Consider the following 20,630-nt stretch of genomic DNA (forward strand, 5'->3'; position numbering starts at 1 on the left):
GTGTTGCTGGACAAAAATACCCAAAAACCAAGCAAACAAAAGCCTATATATCCATCAGTCAGAAGACTGACATCAACCAAAGTTGGAAACCAGTCTTTCAGCCAGGTTAGAGACCTAAGACAGTTCACAAATCCAGAGAGCATCATTTAAAGGTTTCTTCCAGGGAGTACTGTGACTTCACCCCAAACACATAAACAGTAAATATTTCTCAACTCATTCCCCAAATGTTCCTGTAGCCATTTTTTTTTGAGTTATTGAACTGAGGAAGCAGGAGTATCTAAACTAAGTATTATTAGCTATACTATCTGAGCTGCCATCAATATCAGGGATTTGAAAAAACATCATTGTTACCTGGTTAGAATAGGAACTTTTGGAGCCCAGATGATAAATAAAGTGTTGACTCTAATCCATCTACATGTGAGCCAGTGGTTATTTTCCCCATGACACAAAAACAAATGGGGATAGAAATATTTAGCAACAAGCAGTGTCCTCCCCTTGGTTCCCTGAGCTGTGGAGTTAGGGTCATTCTGGTAAGGAGAAGAAAAGGGAAGTTCCTAAATTACACTCCCTAGGTACGTTAGTAAAATTGGAAGTGACTCTGCATTCTAGGAGGAATTACCAAGATTAACATGATCGTCAAGAATGTAGGGATATTGGACTCCACCAAAGTCCTGCTCAATTAACTAGTATAGTCATTCACCAAATGCAGATTATCCTCTTGGGTGACAGTACAGTGACCAAAATTTAAGTCAGGAGTGGCCTCAACTGCAGATGCCTTGATGACTGTGTTAGTTTTAATGGAGCACATCAAAGTTACCTGGTACTTGGTATGTGGTTATTGATCATGAAAAGACAAGTATGAGTGGGTCAAGGGGAAGACAGAATCTCATGTTCCAGCCTATGGTGCTCTCAGCCCATTGGTCACCAGGGTCTTGGATCATGCACTTCCCTCTGGCCAGCCACTGTGCTGACCAACTCCAGTGCATGCTCTGCTCATGTTCTGTGTCTCTGGCCTCCTACCAGAGGGCTAACATGTCAGAGATCACAATGCCTGAAAATGTAGATAATTTTCTACAGAAAAAATGTTGAAAATGGGAAACAAGTGCCATCTGATAAAGTTGGCCGGTTTATATAGGTTTCAAAAAGCCAGTTCTGTGAGGTTTAGCCTTCAGTTGCATATAGTAGATGCTCCTTTGGCAACACACTCTCATATTGTCCCTCCTTCCTTTCCTGTTTCATTCCATTTTTCTTAATTCTGCTTCCCAGGAATGACACATCCTAATAGAGTAACACTTGAACCATTATCTGACTCAGAGTTTCTGAGGAACCCAGGGCATAAAAGACTATTTCTGAAATTTATGTCTGTCCATTACTCTGACTAGTTTTATATTGCCTTAATTTCAGTCAGGAAAATTTTGGAAATTTCTGCTTCTTGAAGATTGTTTTATCTTTTTTTGGCTTTTTCACAAATTAAAAACATATTAATATATTTTCAGTTTCACACATGGTAACTACCTTTGAATTTTGCTTGTGATTAAACTGAATAATTTAGGGAATAATTTAAACCAAATGATTTTGAAATACCAATCCATGAACATTTATTTGAATCTTCTTTAAGGTCTCTCTCAAATACATAAATTTGGGGAGCTAAGTCATTTCTTATTTTTATTTATTTTAAAATGTTGGTTGTTTGTTAGTTATCTAAAAAGCCACTCTGAAACTGCCACCCAATATAAAATTTTTTTACAATTAACTTATTTGTATCAGGGCACAAAAAATCCCCACATGTTGCACTGGGACGTTATGCCAGTTGAGTGTTTTTTATTATATAATAATTTCCAGTTGGTACTCTCAGCCCCAACTACATTGATTTGACCGTCATGGAAGGTCACTCTATTTATGTGTACAGAGACTGAAAGAGCAAAGGAATGAATATCCCCATCAAAGAAGTCCTAAACCAACCACTGGGAGTCAGGATCTATCTCCTCTCCCATTGTCAAGGGTGATCCTGAGGAGTGTGTGCTTTACACACTTTCCCAGAGATGAACAAGAGGATTATGCTGTAGTTATCCACTTTGGTAGATTACTTAATAAAGCACCCTCTATTAGCTTCCTTCCCTTCTCTGTATCAATTCCTTATGCCTCTACTCTCATTTACACAACTTACCTCAAATCCTCATCTTAGGATCTGCTACTGGTGGAATCCAAACTAAGACAAAGTTGACCTTCCCCACTTTTGGATAATGCTATTTATTCCTTAGAGATATTTTGTCCTATAGAATGTCTCATATTCTGTATTTGACTGAATACTTTCTAAGGGTATCATTTAATTTGGCTTCGCCTTCATTCTTCCTGCTCTTTTTGATATATATATATCAATATATATTAATAAAATATATTAAACAATATATATTATTTATATATAAATAATATATTTATATATTAAACAATATATATTATTTATATATAAATAATATATATTAAAAATATATATAATAAAAATTATATATATATAATTTTTTTTTCTTTCTGAGAACAAATAATTAGATCCAGTCTTGAATAGCTTTTCATTCAATTCTACTCTCAAGAGTACTTCCAAGATGATGATTTTCGCTACTTTCTATGATATTTCATCACAAGGCTCTGGTTTCCAACTTGCTCACTTCTACTGATGATACATTTGCTCTGTGGATTTACCTATTGTTACTTTGATTAATTCTTTTTAAATCCCTCTATCAAATTTTCACTAATTATTTGTAGACCCTATGTTGATTGTTGCCTAGCTCCATAATTTCATCAGGGGAGGCAAAATGATGATTTTGATTTTTGTCTCTTATTTTGCATTTTATAACAAAAACTTTCTCTAACAATTACTTGGTTACATTAATGTAATTCATACTGTAAATGTACTGCACTAATATAATTCATATTATAAAGCCAACACATGTCCCTCCAGTGGGGAATAATGATCTCATTTGAAGGAGGGAGGAATCATTATGAACTGAGAGACTACTTAAAATTGATATGCTTTAAGCCAGTATAGTTATAATATTTTTGATGCTCAAATTATCTCATCTTTGGCTAATGGAGTCCCTTCAAGTTGACTTCTGCTTCCTTTTGACCTGATTTCATTATTCTGATATCATTCTTGCTTGCTGAAGATGGTGGTTTAAGTTCATTGGGAGCATTCTCCTACATATCACAATTTATATAAATGATAATTACATCTAAACAGCACATTTGGGAAACTGGGACACCTCTTGTTACTGGTTGGCATGGTTTCTACACTTCTGCAGCAGAGTTAGAAAATATGTATTATCAAGAAAGAGGAAAATAAATTGTGATCTTTTGTGTCTAATTCAAATTAAAATTATACATTTTTTACTTAAATTATTTGATTCAATATGTTTAGTATTTTTATCTTACCATGAAAATATTGGTTAACATTATTACCATTACTTCTTTTTGCTTTTTTTTACAGTATGAGTCTCAAAATAATAGTAGTACTACTAAAACAAGGCTATTTAATATTGTATGACATTTCTTTGTGATTGTTTGTTCTTTAAAATTATTCCACTAGCCTGTGTTTAAAGATACTGTATTTATGATATTTACTCTTGGTGATTATGCCATCAACTTTCCTATTTCAGATAAACTATCAAATGTAGGGCAACAAATATGATTATCATATCCAGATATCATCTCATAAATGGCTGCATATTGTGTAGTTTTACCCCATTTTGTAATTCCAATATTTTTTTATTTATCTTTTCTATATTTTGATCAATCTCAATATGCCAACTTTTGGCTTCTTGAAGCCTGTCATATGTTTTCCTTTAATTTCATATATTTCTATTCTTATATTTTCCTCTCCCATTCCTACTTATTCTTTTGGACATATTTTGCTGATTTTTTCCTATTCACATAAATATCTCATCACTCACAGTTTTTTTCCTCTGTGTATACTATGCATATATAATGCTTTATATTTTCCCCTAAAAACTCCTTATGTCTATTGCACACATTTTAAAAAATGAGATTTCTTATTGAAGTATGCCATACACAAGAAAGTTCATATTTCAATGATTATTTTTCATAAAGTGAACACATTTATGCTTAGTAACTATCACATCACCAGCTCTACAGAAGCATCATGTGCTTCTAAATCAATCAAGACCCGTCTTCTCCAAAGGAAGCATTTTTATAACTTCCCCCCCAAAAAAATAGACTAATTTAGCTCATTTTCAGATTTACATTAATAGGATGATACACATGCACTCTTTTGTATCTGTAGTTTTGGGATAAAGATTATATTTGTAAGGATCATCCTTGTTGTTTAGGGTAGCAGTTTCATCATTTTCATTGCTGTAGAGTGGCACTAACCAATAGAAGTATGAGAGCCACAAATGCTAACCACACACATAATTTTACACATTTTTAGCAGCCACATCAAAAAGTAAAAAGAAAGTTGAAATTATTTAAATATATTTTATTTATCCTAAAATATTCAAAATACTGTCATTTTAATAGATGATGATTACAAAAACTTTTACTGGGATATTTTCTGTTATTTTTACATACAAACTTTTAGAAATCTAGCATACATTTTACACTTATAACACATCTCAATTCTGACTAGTCACATTTCAAATGCTCAATAGTTTCACGTGGCAAGTGTTTTCAGTACTACACAGTGTAGCTCTTAAGGGTATCTATTGCTCCAACATACCAAAATTTATTTATACATTTGATTATGGTTTTTTCCAGCTTTAGTGAGGTATAATTGGCATACAAAGAACTGCACATAATTAATTTATACAATTTGGTGAGATTAGACCGGATGTGCAATGGATATATTTATTACTTAGCTTTGCAGTGATGGTAACAAAACTCTGTGCAGTTCATTATTGATCTACATTTAGGTTGTTTTCAGCTTGAGAATAATCTGAGAAATGGTGCTATCAACATCCATGTCTTTGTCTCTCAGTGTACATATAGAATCATAAGGTTTTTGTGTGTTCAAATTCAATAGATACTGTCAAATATGCTTCACTTAACGTCATCAGGTTTTTTTTTCTGATTTTATCAGTTCTGGTGGACTGCTAGTGGTATCGCATCTGGAGTTCAAATTTTATTTCCCGAATGACTAATGTTGTTGAGCAACTCTTTTCTCATTGATCAGCTGTGGCTTTAGTTTGTATTTCTCTAATGTCTAATGATGTGGGTCATTTGTTAATGTGCTCCTGTGGCCCTTTGTATATATTGCTTGGTGAAATGTTTCTCAACATCTTTACATCTTAAATTGGTTAGTTTGAATTATTATTTTGATTTATAAAAATCATGTTTTATGTTCTAAGTTAATTTTTAATTAAATACGTGAATAGTAAATAATTTACCCTAGTTTTAGTTTATGAATTGTTTTTATTTCAATATCTTTTGAAGAGTTAAATTCATAATATTTTTTTAAATTTTTTATTTATTGCAGTAACATTGGTTTATAACATAGTATAAATTTCAGGTGTACATCATTATACTTCTATTTCTGCATAGATTACATGTTCACCACCAAAATACTAATTACAACCCATCACCACACACATGTGCCAAATTATCCTTTTCGCCCTCCCCCCTCCCCCTTCCCCTCTGGTAACCACCAATCCAATCTCTGTTTCTATGTGTTTGTTTATTGTTGTTATTATCTACTACTAAATGAGGGAAATCATATGGTATTTGACCTTCTCCCTGTGACTTATTTCACTTTGCATAATACCCGAAATGTCCATCCATGTTGTCACAAATGGCTGGATTTCATCGTTTCTTATGGCTGAGTAGTATTCCATTGTGTATATATACCACATCTTCTTTATCCATTCGTCCCTTGATGGGCACTTAGGTTGCTTCCAAGTCTTGGCTATTGTGAATAATGCTGCAATGAACACAGAGGTGCATGTATCTTTATGCATTGGTGTTTTCAAGTTCTTTGGATAAATACCCAGCAGTGGAATAGCTGGATCATATGGTAGTTCTAACCTTGATTTTTTGAGGAATCTCCATATTGTTTTCCATAGTGGCTGCACCTGGTTGCACTCCCACCAGCAGTGTATGAGAGTTCCCTTCTCTCCACATCCTCTCCAACACATGTTGTTTCCTGTCTTGTTAATTATAGCCATTCTGACGGGCGTGAGGTGATATCTCATTGTAGTTTTGATTTGCATTTCCCTGATAGTTAGTGATTTTGAACATATTTTCATGTGCCTGTTGCCCATCTGTATATCTTCTTTGGAGAAATGTCTGTTCAGGTCTTTTGCCCATTTTTTAATTGGGTTGGTAGTTTTTTTGTTGTTGAGATGCATCAGTTCTTTGTATATTTTGGAGATTAAGCCCTTATCAGACGTATGGTTTGCAAATATATTCTCCCAATTGTTAGGTTGTCTTTTCGTTTTGTTGATGATTTCCTTTGCTGTGCAGAAGCTTTTCAGTTTGATGTAGTTCCATTTGTTTATTTTTTCTATTGTTTCCCTTGCCCCGTCAGACATGGTGCTTGAAAATATGTTGCTAAGACCGATGTCGAAGAGCATACTGCCTATGTTTTCTTCTCGAAGTTTCATAGTTTCAGATCTTACATTGAAGTCTTTAATCCATTTTGAGTTAATTTTTGTGTCTGGTGTAAGGTAAGGGTCTACTCTCATTTTTTTGCATGTGGCTGTCCAGTTTTCCCAACACCATTTGTTGAAGAGACTTTCTTTTCTCCATTGTATGTTCTTGGCTCCTTTGTCAAAGATTAGCTGTCCATAGATGTATGGGTTTAATTCTGGGCTTTCGATTCTATTCCATTGATCTGTGTGTCGGTTTTAGTGCCAGTACCATGCTGTTTTGGTTACTATAGCTTTGTAGTGTATTTTGAAATCAGGGAGTGTGATACCTCCAGCTTTGTTCTTTTTTCTCAGGATTCCTTTAGCTATTCGGGGTCTTTTGTTGTTCCATATAAATTTTAGGATTCTTTGTTCTATTTTTGTGAAAAATGTTGTTGGAACTTTGATAGGGATTGCATTGAATCTATAGATTGCTTTAGGAAGTATGGACATCTTAACTATGTTAATTCTTCCAATCCAAGAGCACGGAATATCTTTCCGTTTCTTTGGGTCTTCTTCAATATCTTTCAGCAATGTTTTATAGTTTTCAGTGTACAGATCTTTCACCTCTTTGGTTAAGTTTATTCCTAGGTATAAGTTTTATTCTTTTTGTTGCAATTGTAAATGGGATTGTATTCTTAATTTCTCTTTCTGCTACTTCATTGTTAGTGTATAGAAATGCAACTGATTTTTGTATGTTGATTTTGTATCCTACAACTTTATCATATTCGTTTATTACTTCTAAAAGTTTTCTGATGGATTCTTTAGGGTTTTCTATATATAAAATCATGTCATCTGCAAATAGTGACAGTTTCACTTCTTCCTTTCCAGTTTGGATCCCTTTTATTTCTTTCTCTCGCCTGATTGTTCTGGCTAGGACTTCCAGTACTATGTTAAATAGGAATAGTGAGAGTGAACATCCTTGTCTGGTTCCTGTTCTTAGAGGGATAGCTTTCAGTTTTTCGCCATTGAGGATGATATTAGCTGTGGGTTTGTCATATATGGTCTTTATTATGTTGAGGTACTTTCCTTCTATACCCATTTTATTCAGAGTTTTTATCATAAATGGATGCTGTTTCTTGTCAAATGCTTTCTCTGCCTCTATTGAGATGATCATGTGATTTTTATTCTTCATTTTATTAATGTGGTGTATCACATTGATTGATTTGCGAATGTTAAACCATCCCTGCATACCTGGAATAAATCCCACTTGATCATGGTGTATCATCTTTTTAACATATTGTTGTATGCGATTTGCTACTATTTTGTTGCGGATTTTTGCATCAATGTTCATCAGTGATATTGGCCTGTAGTTTTCTTTTTTTGTCTTGTCCTTGTCTGGTTTTGGTATCAGGGTAATGATGGCTTTGTAGAATGAGTTAGGGAGCTTCCCCCCCTCCTCAGTTTTTTGGAAGAGTTTGAGAAGGATAGGTATTAAGTCTTCTTTGAATGTTTGGTAGAATTCACCAAGGATGCCATCTGGTCCTGGACTTTTATTTTTGGGGAGGTTTGTGATTACTGTTTCGATCTCCTTACTGGTGATTGGTCTATTCAAATTCTCTACTTCTTCTTAATCCAGTTTTGGAAGGTTGTATGATTCTAAGAATTTATCCATTTCTTTCAGATTGTCGAATTTGTTGGCATATAGCTTTTCCTAGTATTCTCTTATAATCTTTTGTATTTCTGAGGTGTCTGGTGTAATTTCTCCTCTTTCATTTCTGATTTTACTTATTTGTGCCTTCTCTCTTTTTTTTCTTGGTGAGTCTAGCTAAAGGTTTGTCGATTTTGTTGATCTTTTCAAAGAACCAGCTCTTGGTTTTATTAATTTTTTCTATTGGTTTTTTGGTCTCTATTTCATTTATTTCTGCTCTGATTTTTATGATTTCCCTTCTTCTACTGATTTTGGGCTTTGTTTGTTCTTCTTTTTCCACTTCCTTTAGGTGCGTTGTTAGATTGTTTATTTGAAATTTTTCTTGTTTGTTGAGATAGGCCTGTATTACTATAAACTTCACTCTTAGAACCCCTTTTCCTGTATCCCACAAATTCTGGCATGTCGTATTTTCATTTTCATTTGTCTCCAGGTATTTTTGGATTTCTTCTTTGATTTCTTCGTTGACCCAGTCATTGTTCAGTAGCATTTTGTTTAATCTCCACATATTTGTGGCTTTTCTGATTTTCATCCTATAGTTGATTTCCAGTTTTATACCGTTGTGGTCAGAAAAGATGCTTGGTATTATTTCAATCTTCTTAAATTTATTGAGACTTGTTTTGTGACCTAATATGTGATCAATCCTGGAGAATATTCCATGTGCATTTGAAAAGAACGTGTATTCTTCGGTGTTTGGATGGAATGCTCTGTATATATTACTAGGTCCATCTGTTCTAGTGTGTCATTTAAGGCCAATGTTTCCTTATTAATCTTCTGTTTGGATGATCTATCCGTTGGTGTAAGTGGAGTGTTAAAGTCCCCTACTATTATTGTGTTACTGTCTATTTCTCTTTTTATGTCTGTTAATAATTGCTTTATATATTTAGGTGCACCTACATTGGGTGCGTAGATATTTACAAGTGTTATATCCTCTTGTTGGATTGTTCCCTTGATCATTATGTAATGCCTTTCTTTGTCTCTTTTTACAGTTTTTTTTTAAAGTCTACTTTGTCTGATATGAGTACTGCTACCCCAGCTTTCTTTTCATTGCCATTAGCGTGGAGTATCTTTTTCCATCCCTTCACTTTCAGTTTGTGAGTGTCTTTAGGTCTGAAGTGTGTCTCTTGTATGCAGCATATATATGGGTCTTGTTTTTTTATCCAGTCAGCCACCCTATGCCTTTTAATTGGAGCATTTAGTCCATTGACATTTAAAAACTATTGATAAGTATGTACTTACTGCCATTTTTTAACTTTTTTTTTCTCAGTGTTTTAGTAGTCCTTCTCTGTTCCTTTCTTCTTCTATACAGAATTGATGGTCTCTTTAGTTTGACCTCTGTCTGAAATCTGTACTCTTTAACTCCCGTCCTCCCTCATTTTATGTTTTTGATATCATATCTAACCTCCTTTTTGTGTATTTGTATCCATTACATTCTTATCATGGAAATAGATAATTTTTCCTATTTGTGTTCTTCTCTTTTTCCCTTAAATCAGTCCCTTTAACATTTCTTGTAGCACTGGTTTCTTGTTGACGAACTCCTTTAATTTTTGCTTGTCTGGGAAATTTTTGATCTCTCCTTCCATTTTGAATGATAACCTTGCTAGGTAGAGTATTCTTGGCTGTAAGTTTTTTCCTTTTAGCACTTTAAATATATAGTGCCACTCTCTTCTAGCCTGTAAGGTTTCTGCTGTGAAGTCAGCTGATAGCCTTTTGGGATTTCCTTTGTATGTAACTTGATTGTCTCTCACAGCTTTTAGGATTCTCTCTTTATCTTTAATTCTGCACATTTTAATTATGATGTGTCTTGGTGTAGGCCTCTTTGGGTTTATCTTGTTTGGGGCTCTCTGTGCTTCTTGTACCGGGATGTCTGTTTCCTTCCTTAGGTTGGGGAAGTTTTCATCTATTATTTCTTGAAATAGATTCTCTGCCCCTTTGTCTCGCTCTTCTCCTTCCAAGACACCTATAACACGGATGTTAGTGCGCTTGATGTTGTCCCAGAGGTCCCTTAGACTGTCCTCTTTTTAATTCTTTTCTCTTTTACCTGTTCACCTTGGGTAATTTCTTCTAGTCTTTCGTCCAGCTCACAGATCCGTTCTTCTGTATCCTCTACTCTGCTTTTGAGTCCCTCTAGTGAATTTTTCATTTCCAGTATTGTATTCTTCATTTCTGATTGGTTCTTTTTTATTTCTTTGTTGACATTCTCACTGAGCTCATCTATTCTTCTCCCCACATCAGTGAGCATCCTTAACACTCTTAGTTTGAACTCTCTGTCAGGTAGGTTGCTCATTTCTGTTTCACTTAGTTCCTTTTCTGGGTTTTGTCCTGTTCCCTTACTTGGAATGTATTCCTTTGCCTCCTCATTTTGCCTCTTTCCCTGTGCTTGTGACTACGTATTAGGTAGGTCAGCTACGTCTCCTGCTCTTCGATAGGTGACCATATGCAAGTGATGGCTTAGGAGCCTGCAGTGTGCTTCCCTCAGTTCTCAATGTTCCAGGGGTGACCCTTATGTGGGCTACGTGTGTCCTTCTGTTGTGACCTGTTTGCTCTCCCTGTACACACCCAGGGAGGCCGAGTTATGCTCCTTGCCAGCTGTTGTAATGCTCAGCTGCTTGTAGTTGTTGTGGGCCCTTCAGTCTCTTTATCAGGTGTGGGGAACCCCAGCACAGTTGGCTGCAAGTTCTAATACCACATTTGTGTTGCAGTATTTCTTTTAAGTGAGTAGGCCCCCAGCGTGGCAGGTTGTTAGACTCAGGGACTTACAATTGCTATAAGCCTCCAGCCTTTAGGTCTCTTGTCAGCTCTCTGAGGATTGCAGCTGTGTGAGGCTGGCCTCAGGCACAGGAGCACCCAATTGTTTCAGGCTTTGGAAGGTGGGGCAAAACCCCTATGTGGGTCTTTGAGAAGCACAAGTCTTCTGCAGCTGACGAGCCCTGCCACCCACAGGTCCACACACACAGTCCACACAGTCCTGCCCCATGTGCGTGCCCCGACCTCCCGAAGCAGACCCAGTCTTTCCACGGCAGGAGCCCCACACACTCCACCACCGCCTCACACTCTCCACCCACTACTTGTGCATGTCCTGCCCTGCTGAAGTTGGCTCAGTTGCCAGACAGCAGAGAATCCAGTCACCAATCTATGCAGGCCCACAAGTTGCCTGAGGGCTTGTTGTTGGGAGGGGCCAGTCTCTAGGGTTGGCTGCCTGCCCTGGCTGAGCTGGATTAAATCCGTTCTCTAGTGGGTGGGGCAGACCCTGGGCTAGCAGGCCCCAGGGAGAACTCCAATGACGTCTGTGTCAGCACGCTCACACCAGGCCACAACAATGGCCACTGCCAATGTCCCAGTCCCTGGAGACGTCTCACCCCTCACCGAGATGCACTCAGGGCCTATTAGGTGAGTCTCTTTTCACCACAGCACTGTGTACCTTTCTTTCTGGTGATTTTAGTTTGCTTTCTGAAATGCGTGAGTTTGCATGTGGGCTCTTTAAGAGCCAGTTTTAATTTCTTTGTGAACCAGCTTTTCTGGGGGTACTCCCCAATGTTTTAGTAGCAGGCAAAGTCAGATATAATGCCACTGGTCTCGATTGTGTTGGGTCCACAAAATGCCCACAGTGGGGGCGCTCCCCGGCTCAGGGCCCCGCACCTCCAGGGAGGGCTGTGTACCTGTGGGCTGCTCCCAGGCGGCTGTGAGGTGCTGCGGCTTGTGAAGGTGTGGTTTTTTCTCTCCAAAAGGGAGTTTCTGCCTCTTCCACCTCAATTAGGATTGTCCGTTGTTGCAGGAGTTCCTCTTATCCAGTTTTCAGTTCTGTCTCAGGGGTAATTTTTCCACGAGTAGTTGTAAATTGGCTGTGTCCATGGGAGGAGGTGAGTTCAGAGTCTGCCTACGCCGCCATCTTGACTTCCTCCTAAATTCATAATTTTGATGAAGCTTGATTTTTTAAAAATTTTGTGTATCATATTTTGTTGTCTCATATAAGAACTCTTTGCCTAATCCAAAATGATGATGATTTTACCCTATTTTTAATAGTAAAAACATTATAGTTTTGGCTTCTAAATCTATGCCTGTGATCCATTTCATGTTGATTTTTTGCGTATGGTATGAGTTAAGGATCTAAGTTCGTTTCTTTGTTTAGAGATATCCGTTTGTCATAGCATCATTTTTTAATAAATTTTCTTTTACCTATTTAATTGTCTTGGACCATTTTTTAACAATCTGCTGACAATATTAACATAAGAGTTTATTTCTAAGAAGAAAATGCAAAGTTCCCCACAGGGTCAATGGCAAGGATGGCAAGTGAGGTCTTTGGTTTCTGGATTCCAGTATTCTTCCTATTCAGTATACTGCACTATACAACAGTTTTTTATTTGAAAGGTATACTCTATCTTCAATTCGTCATCCATTTTCCGAGTATTGCTACTGGGCTTGTGCTTCAGTTTTGCCTTCAACTGCCTCTTTCAATACTCTTTTCAGGCATCAGCTTCTGCATGGTCCAGTATTTGACATAGCCATTGAATCCTATGATTATGGACCCACTCTCACTCTTCCTTTTGTGTAGAGTAACCTTCTAGTCTGATGTGCTGATGTATCATTACTCCACGATTACTCAGATAATGGAGATTCCTGAGTCTCTGAACAGAGAAAAGGCAAACCCTACCCAGAATATATGCTTATTCCTGTCAGAATGAATCATTGGCTCTTCAGTGTTGGAAAACCTCTGATGTAGTCAATTCATCACTACATTAGCAGCATGGTATTTTTAAAGGATGATTCAGTGTCAGCAACTCAACATCAGTCTGTGATGCTCACAGGTAGCATCTTGCATGATGTCAGTATACCAGCATTCACTAGTAGGAATGCACGCTATTAGCCTGTCCATGGCCTACATCTACATGTAGTTGGCAGAAGGGCCAACTCACTGGTGTGCTCATTGTGCCAGCATAGGTAAAGCTAGTGAGAGACGCTAGTAGCCCTTAGCAAGTATGGCCATTTCATTTTGGTTGTTTAGTATTTCTTCCATAGAGAATGTATTAACAGAGAGTAAAAGATCTTCACACTTCTTGCCCACTCAAATATGTACTTTTACATGCATCGACCCTGGACCTCCCTGATTCTAATCTTTTATCTTTCTCTGTCCAGATAGTCAACTTTTTGCCACTGCATAAGTGGTTTTGACCTTGAGTCACCTCTCCTTACACACAGGAGATGACCAAGTGCACCCTTTGAAGTGCTGTCCTCTGGGAGGATTTTCCCTCACCATTGCCTTTCAAGACCATCCCTGAGTGAATTTGTATGTCAATTGCCATCATTGTCACCTTGGTCCCACAAACTGAACTCTTGCATCTGGGAAACAAACTCAAGAATTTTCCTCCTTGAGGTATGCACTGAGGGTGAGATGTGCTGTCCCAAGAGTACTGAGTGAGCAGAGATCTGAGATATCTGCTCATGTCTTTGCTTGAATTTCCTAGTCCTGCTTGTGTTCAGTGCTGAATGTAATTTTTTAACTTACTATAAATGATTGCTGAGTCTGCCTAATCTTATAACTTGATGGATATGAAAGAATCCAGCTCAAGATGTGCAGCTGGTGCCCCGTGGTCGAGTGTTCTGTGTCTATCAAGACCCAGCAGCATACCAAGAGCTGCTTTTTAAAGGGAATATGGTTTTCCATTGTGGATTATGTAATTTCACTCCAGAATCTTAGTGATCTGATTGACAGTTATCCCATCAGGTTTAGTAATAAATGTTACACGGCATCACTTCCCAACAGTAATATCTCTAATACCTAGATACTAGTAAATGTATAGCCCAAGTGGCAGAGCTGCTTGCACTGCATCTTAGACTGCTAAAGATCCCATTTCTGTTCCTGACCCTATTCAAAGTCAACATCTTTTTGTGTCACCCAGTATAAGGATCAAAACAATAATCCAGGCGTGGGTTATGCTTTCTCTAGAACCAAAAAAGGTGCAGCAGGTGGTGTTCTTCTTTCTCTGGGGTGAGAGGGGAAAATGCAATAATCAGTCCTTTCCCCTGGATACCCCAACACCATTGGATGGCATGCAACTTCCTACAACCTGTATTCTTGTGGCAGAACTCTGAATCTTGATAGGGTCTAGCTCCCACATTTTGGAACACATGTATCCCACATGGCCTCCAATGTGCTTGCCATTTTTTACTAATCCAGATCAATTAGCATGTTGACATCATTTGTTGGATCAAGTTTTCTGTGGAATGTTAAGACAACTTGGAATTTTTCAACTGTATTATGACAGATAGCAGTAGGATTAACAAAGTTATGGGTACAGTTGTAAATATAAGATGTTAAAGCACATGAAGGTGAACCATTCTTGATACTCTTTTCTGAGAGTAATGTAAAAGATCTCATTTACCAAATCAAAAGTATGTTCCTAAAACCATGTTAATCTTCCCTATCAAAGATACCATACCTCACACAGGAACCCCTATGTACTTGAATTTCAAGAGCTGTATAGTTTTGCAGAGGATGGAGTACTGAATCATTCAGACAAGCACAATCCAAAAGAAATATAATGTGAGTATATAAGTCATTTAAAAATATTCTAGTGACCACATTTAAAAAGTAAAAGGAAATGGTAGATTAATTTTAATAATATATTTATAAGCTAATATATAAAAAACATTATTGTTTCAACAAATAATCAATATTAAAAATTAATAATACAATAGTTTATATTTTTATATGGAGTATTTATAATCAAGTGTGTATTTTATATTTTCAGCTTGTACCAATTCAGACAGTAAATTTTTTTGAAAATATATGGTCTTTATCTTGATCTAATAAAATTTACAGTGGAAAAATTAGATTCAATATCCAAGATGTTCCAAAATACTCAAAAAATTTTCAATCATTGATTCAAGTAAGAAAAATTATAAAATTGATTAATTTTTTTTGGAATAGTAGATTTTATTTTGAAGCAAAAGCATATCCATTTTAAAACTTTGCCTGTATAAGTTAAGTAAATTAACTGACTCTTCTGTCAACTCAGTCATATTAACATTGAATTCAAAGAGTTAACACATAAATTGAAAAGTAACTCAATTCATTTATATAAAGAGTGTTCTTCAAATATATCTTATAGATTTTTCACACTATTTACATAACACTGTTGATTTCAGTCAAACTCTTCTTCACAGCTTGTGTAAAATTATAAAATGTGTAAAAACATTTCTATTGATTCATGTCTTAAGTTTTTATTTCAACATAATCTCTCATACCTGTCTCGGTAGATCACAAATAAGTTTTCCTTTTTTCGGAACTGCAAATTTGGCTGCTTTATTTATAGTGTGATATTACTGATCAAATATAAATCACACTGCTATCTGTTGCCTTAAATATTGAAATGTTTGGTAATTATATTACTTCAAGGACATCTTGAATTGGTGTAAAAGTACATTAAATCTTTGTAAAACTCTCTCATGACTGAACCAGTGATTGGCAAAGGACACAAGAATTAAATTACTTTCTTGAGATTTAATTAACTGAAATAATTTAATTGAATTGATTGGTGATGAATCATAATATTTGCAAGTATATACTGAGCAACTTTAACTACTGTACTCATGACACATAGATTATACTTCAGAAAATTGAGCATAACTATTTCAATAGTGTATCACATAGGGGAATGAAGGAAATAAGGGAATCTTATAATCTATTTTTAAAATTCCAATAAACTTAGATTTTTAACCTGACATAGCTGGAACATCATTTGCTATGACAAAAACTATTTTTTTTAATTTAGCAGAAAAACTTTTTGTAAGATAAATTTAGCCTTTGTTTTAGTAGTTAAAATTTATCCACACTTACTTTTTAATTAGAAAACACATGATTATGCTATCATTAGAAAATAAGCACGTCAATTTAATTACTAATTATGATGAACACAAGTACAACTGTAACTCATCTTGTCTACATAGAATATTCAAATAAACACATTACCATATTACATTGGTAAATATAAAAAACATTTGAACTAAAAAAATCATTGGTGTTGACTAGATCAATGATGAATTTAAATGTAATACTAGAAATAACCTTACTGACATGCAAATTACAGTACAACAGTAGTACCTCTTGATGTAACTATTGAAGTAAAATGTATCTCCACAAAATTAATAAAGTTGTGGTTAGTGGAAAAACAGTTATAGAAATTTAGATTTTTATTTTAGATTAATTACCATTTAAAAAATTAAAAATTTAGTTCATCAATCATTTCAAGTGCTCAATATTCATACCTAACTATTGCTACCGTACTGGACAGTAAAACATTAGGTCTTTAAGAGATGCCCTAATTTCCACCATCTCACCTGTGTTAAAGTATTGTTCTGAATTTACTGTCTCAGTAAATTCTTGGCTCAGCTATGAGCCAAGGATAGCAGTTTCAGAGACTTCTACTCAATTTCCCCCACTATGATAACTCTTATTCTGTGGTCGAAGACTCAATGTGGTGATCATGACAACTAATGAGTCTGTATATCCATTATACACGTGTGAACTGAGGAAATGTCCACTGAATCATTCAACCCACTCTAAGCTCAAGTGGGGCTCCATTATTACTTGGTCCCATATGCCCACACTAACATAGGGGCCATGATAATGCTCTGGTCCCTGGGTGTCAATATTAACTCACTGTGTCTAACAGTTTTCAAATATTTTGTACTTGTTTTTCCCCAATAGACAGTTATTCACTTTTGTAGCTGCAAGAGTCTTTGTGAATGAAATGGGGAAATCATTACCATGTCAATTTTTCATGGTATTGTGGGGTCCTTTCTCCTGAGACCCATGTTCTTCTTCAGTCAATAGAAAACTGGCTCAGTTTCAGAAACTGAGCAAGGGAACTCAACTTTGTTTTGACATAATTGACTTTAGCCTCCATACTATTCTTGATTTTTATTTAATTGTGATGTTTATATTATTTATATTATGTTTATAATGTTTATATTATTATAAATAATAGTATAAATTGGGATATTTATATTATTTATATTTATATTATTTAATGTAACTACTGATAGAGTTGGATTTAAATCTATCCTTTTACTAGATTTTTTTCTATTCCTTTTGTTTTTAGTTCCTTTTCACCGTTTCTTTCTGCCCTGCTTTAGACAACTTGAGAAAGTTTTATCATTCAATTAATTTTCACTATTTATCTTTTCTATTTTTATTTGTTTGCTTGGAGTTTATAATATACACTTTAAATTTATCAGAATCTATCTTTGAATAATATTATGTTACTTGCATATAGTAAAAGAATCTTACAACAATGTTGTTATGCAGTTTAGTTTTACTTAAGATGACAGCTAACTTTATGTGTAAAGTTGACTAAACTAGGAATGCCTTGATACCTGGTAAAATATTATTTCTGGATGCATCTGTGAGGGTGTTTCTGAAAGGGAATAGCATCTGAATCTGTAGACAGAGTGAAGAAGATCACCCTTACCAACGCGGGTGGGCATCATCCAATCCACTGAGGACCTGAATAGAACAAAACGGTGGTGGAAGGGCGAATTTGCTCTCCCTGTGTGCTGGGATATCCATTTTCTTCTGCCTTCTGACACTGGCGCTCCTGGTTCTTGAAATTTCAGACTCAGACTGGGACTTAGACACCGTTGACTCCCCTGATTCTCACACCTTCAAGTGTGGACAGAAACTACACTACCTGCATTCCTGGGCTTCCAGCTTGCAAACAGTAGATCTTGGAACTACAATAATCACATGAGCCAATCCATCATAGTAAATCTCTTTCTGTACATCTATATATCTATATCTACCTATATAGATAGATATATCTATATCCAACTATATAGATATATATCTATATCTGCCTATATATATTTTATCTCTTCTGATTCCCTAAAGAACTCTGAATAATACACTTACATTATAAACTTTGTAATACACTATTATGTCTGCATTAGAAAATTAATTATATCTTAGTGTGATGAAAAATTAGAAAAATTTGTCATTATATTTTTATTTTCACCGTTGTGGATTTTGGTTCTTTATACAGCATAGAATACCCATATTTCTGGAGCCAACCAAGTAGTAAGTTTGGACCATCTCCCAGGCAATTACTAGAGTGTTAAATATGTGTCCCAGGAGACTGCTTCTATGTTGATAAACTCTCCCTTACAAACTTATGTTTTGGCCTACTTGATCAAACACCTTCAGGATCCAATCCTCCCCCTGCTCCTGCCGGAAAATGGAGGAAACATGATACAGCTGCTTGAGGTATATTTTCTTTTCTCTTTTATTAGACCCAGCACCTCCCTGCATGGATTACATTGTAACTTAATCTCATTTATTGGGCTAATGGCCAGGAGGGGAAATGGGGGCATATCATGAAGAAGCATATGTTTGTTCTGTGCAGAAGAGGCCTCTGCATAGTCTCTAAGTGCAAATTGCTAGCTATTAAAGGGGGGAGCAGGCTTCTTCAGTACATTCAGAAAGTTCAAAACACTATAGAATACATGAAAGTCAGAGACATAAACACAGATGTCCCAATTCCAGGTATAAGGGCCCCACTATTTCCCAGCTAGGGTCTCGGCATGGTAGTCCTTCTTGTTGGTGATTTGGCTTCTTTGGAGCTCCTCTACTTACTCTGACTCTTAGGTCTTTGGCCTTGGCCTCAGTTTCCTCTGCCCTCCCACTGCAGGAAGTGAGCAGTCCTCAAGGAGCCCCTCTGGCTTTCAGGTTTACATTTCAAATGACAATTAATTTCTCACATCATCTGATTGTTTTTTCAGAGCATCAATTGACTACACAACCGCCATCTTATTTGAGTTACAGTTACAATTTTCCACATATTTCTCAACAGCCTGACAGATTACACCAGTTAATGTGTTTTCTTCCATGTGTTAGCTCAATTCTCCACTGTTTACTGTTTTAAAAATTAGAGCTTTGCCTTGCACCAGGCCCTCTGGCCTTCACATACATCCAGCGATGGGTTCCTCATTGACTTCTGGGTGGCAAGTGATCCAACGTCAAGACCCCAACAACAGCTTTGGCTTACCCAGTGGGGAATTCTGGAGTTGGAATAGCCCTTTAGAGTTGTCCTCAGTTGGTTGACATGGATGGATCTCTACAATTTCCCACTGTTCAGGCATTAGTGGGCCTCCCAGGCAAGGCTGCTCTCTGCCACTGTAGGAATCCCTTTAGTGGTAGACAGCTGAAAACTGTCTGCCAAGAGCCTTCCTAGCAGCTGGGAAACAAATCATTCAGGAAAAGGGAAGCCAGAGAGCATATATGTAGTCAGTGTCCTGAGGATAGTGATGAACTTAGCATAAGTTTTTTGGAGTTTTAAATAGCAGGTTACCAGTGTCATGGAGAAGAACTTTGGACATAATTGGAATCAAAAGTTGAGGTTGGAGACTGTGCAGGCTTGAGGTAACAGAGCAGGTCTGAGAGTACTGCCCCTAGAAAGGTCTCCCTGCATGGCTAGCCCTAGGCTGGCATCTAGGAATATGGCTCTCAGTGTATCCTCAGTGAACAGTTAACTAATAACGGTGCTTTACTGTGCTTCAACTATTTGTGACATCATTATGGTTTAAGCAGAATACTTTCTCTCCTTCCTGAAGTCTGAAATTTTGGCATGTATTAGGCAGAGGATGCCTAGATGACCAGTAAAAGCTTTGGATGCTGAGTTTCTCCCTTGCACACATGTTGTATTTTCATTGCTGGGGGAAAAGAACACTTTGTGAGACACTCTGAGTGAGAACATGAAGAAAAATGCAAATGAATTCCTCTAGACTCTGTCTTTCCCCCTCATGATCCTAGTCTGTATCCTAACTATAGCACTGTAATACATCTTAGCTGTGAGTCTAGCTATGTGATGAAACCTGTGCGTCAGTCTTGAGAATCTCTGAATAAGTGGATGATTTGATGGGCCCACAAAACAGAGATCACTGATAGTAACAGGACCAAGAAGGAAAGCTATGGAATTTTGTTACACTAGCACTCAGGCTACAGAAATGGATTGAACTGGTGTTGTCACTTGTCTGGCAGTTAAAGATCAATGGAGTTGATGGTATTGGAAATGAAACGGTTTGAATATTGAATCATGAGTCCTAAACTGATAATAGGAGGAAGTTAAATCATGAAGGGTTGATGAGGGTAGGTAATGAATGAGAGGTCTTTATGAGAATGAAGTAAAATTTAATGTAAGGGTGGTTGGAGAATGAATGCTTAAGATTGTCATTTTAGTAAAGGAGCATTGTTAGTTGTTTTGAATAAATTGAATATCTTTTTTTCTGATGATTTCTTTTCTTTCACATATGCTTATCTTTGTGGAAGAGGATTGAGTGACTTAAAAGTGTTAGTT

The 20,630-nt window shown here is 36.4% G+C and overlaps 1 pseudogene; it reads right to left on the minus strand.

Annotated features, from left to right (window-relative positions):
* LOC101398410 (uncharacterized) overlaps nt 1-13,153 on the minus strand; it is a 31,862-nt pseudogene extending 18,709 nt beyond the window's left edge.
* Between the last annotated feature and the right edge of the window lie 7,477 nt (nt 13,154-20,630).

Source organism: Ceratotherium simum, chromosome 39, assembly GCF_057802395.1.
Source record: "Ceratotherium simum simum isolate JZ-2026a chromosome 39, ASM5780239v1, whole genome shotgun sequence".
NCBI lineage: Eukaryota > Metazoa > Chordata > Mammalia > Perissodactyla > Rhinocerotidae > Ceratotherium > Ceratotherium simum.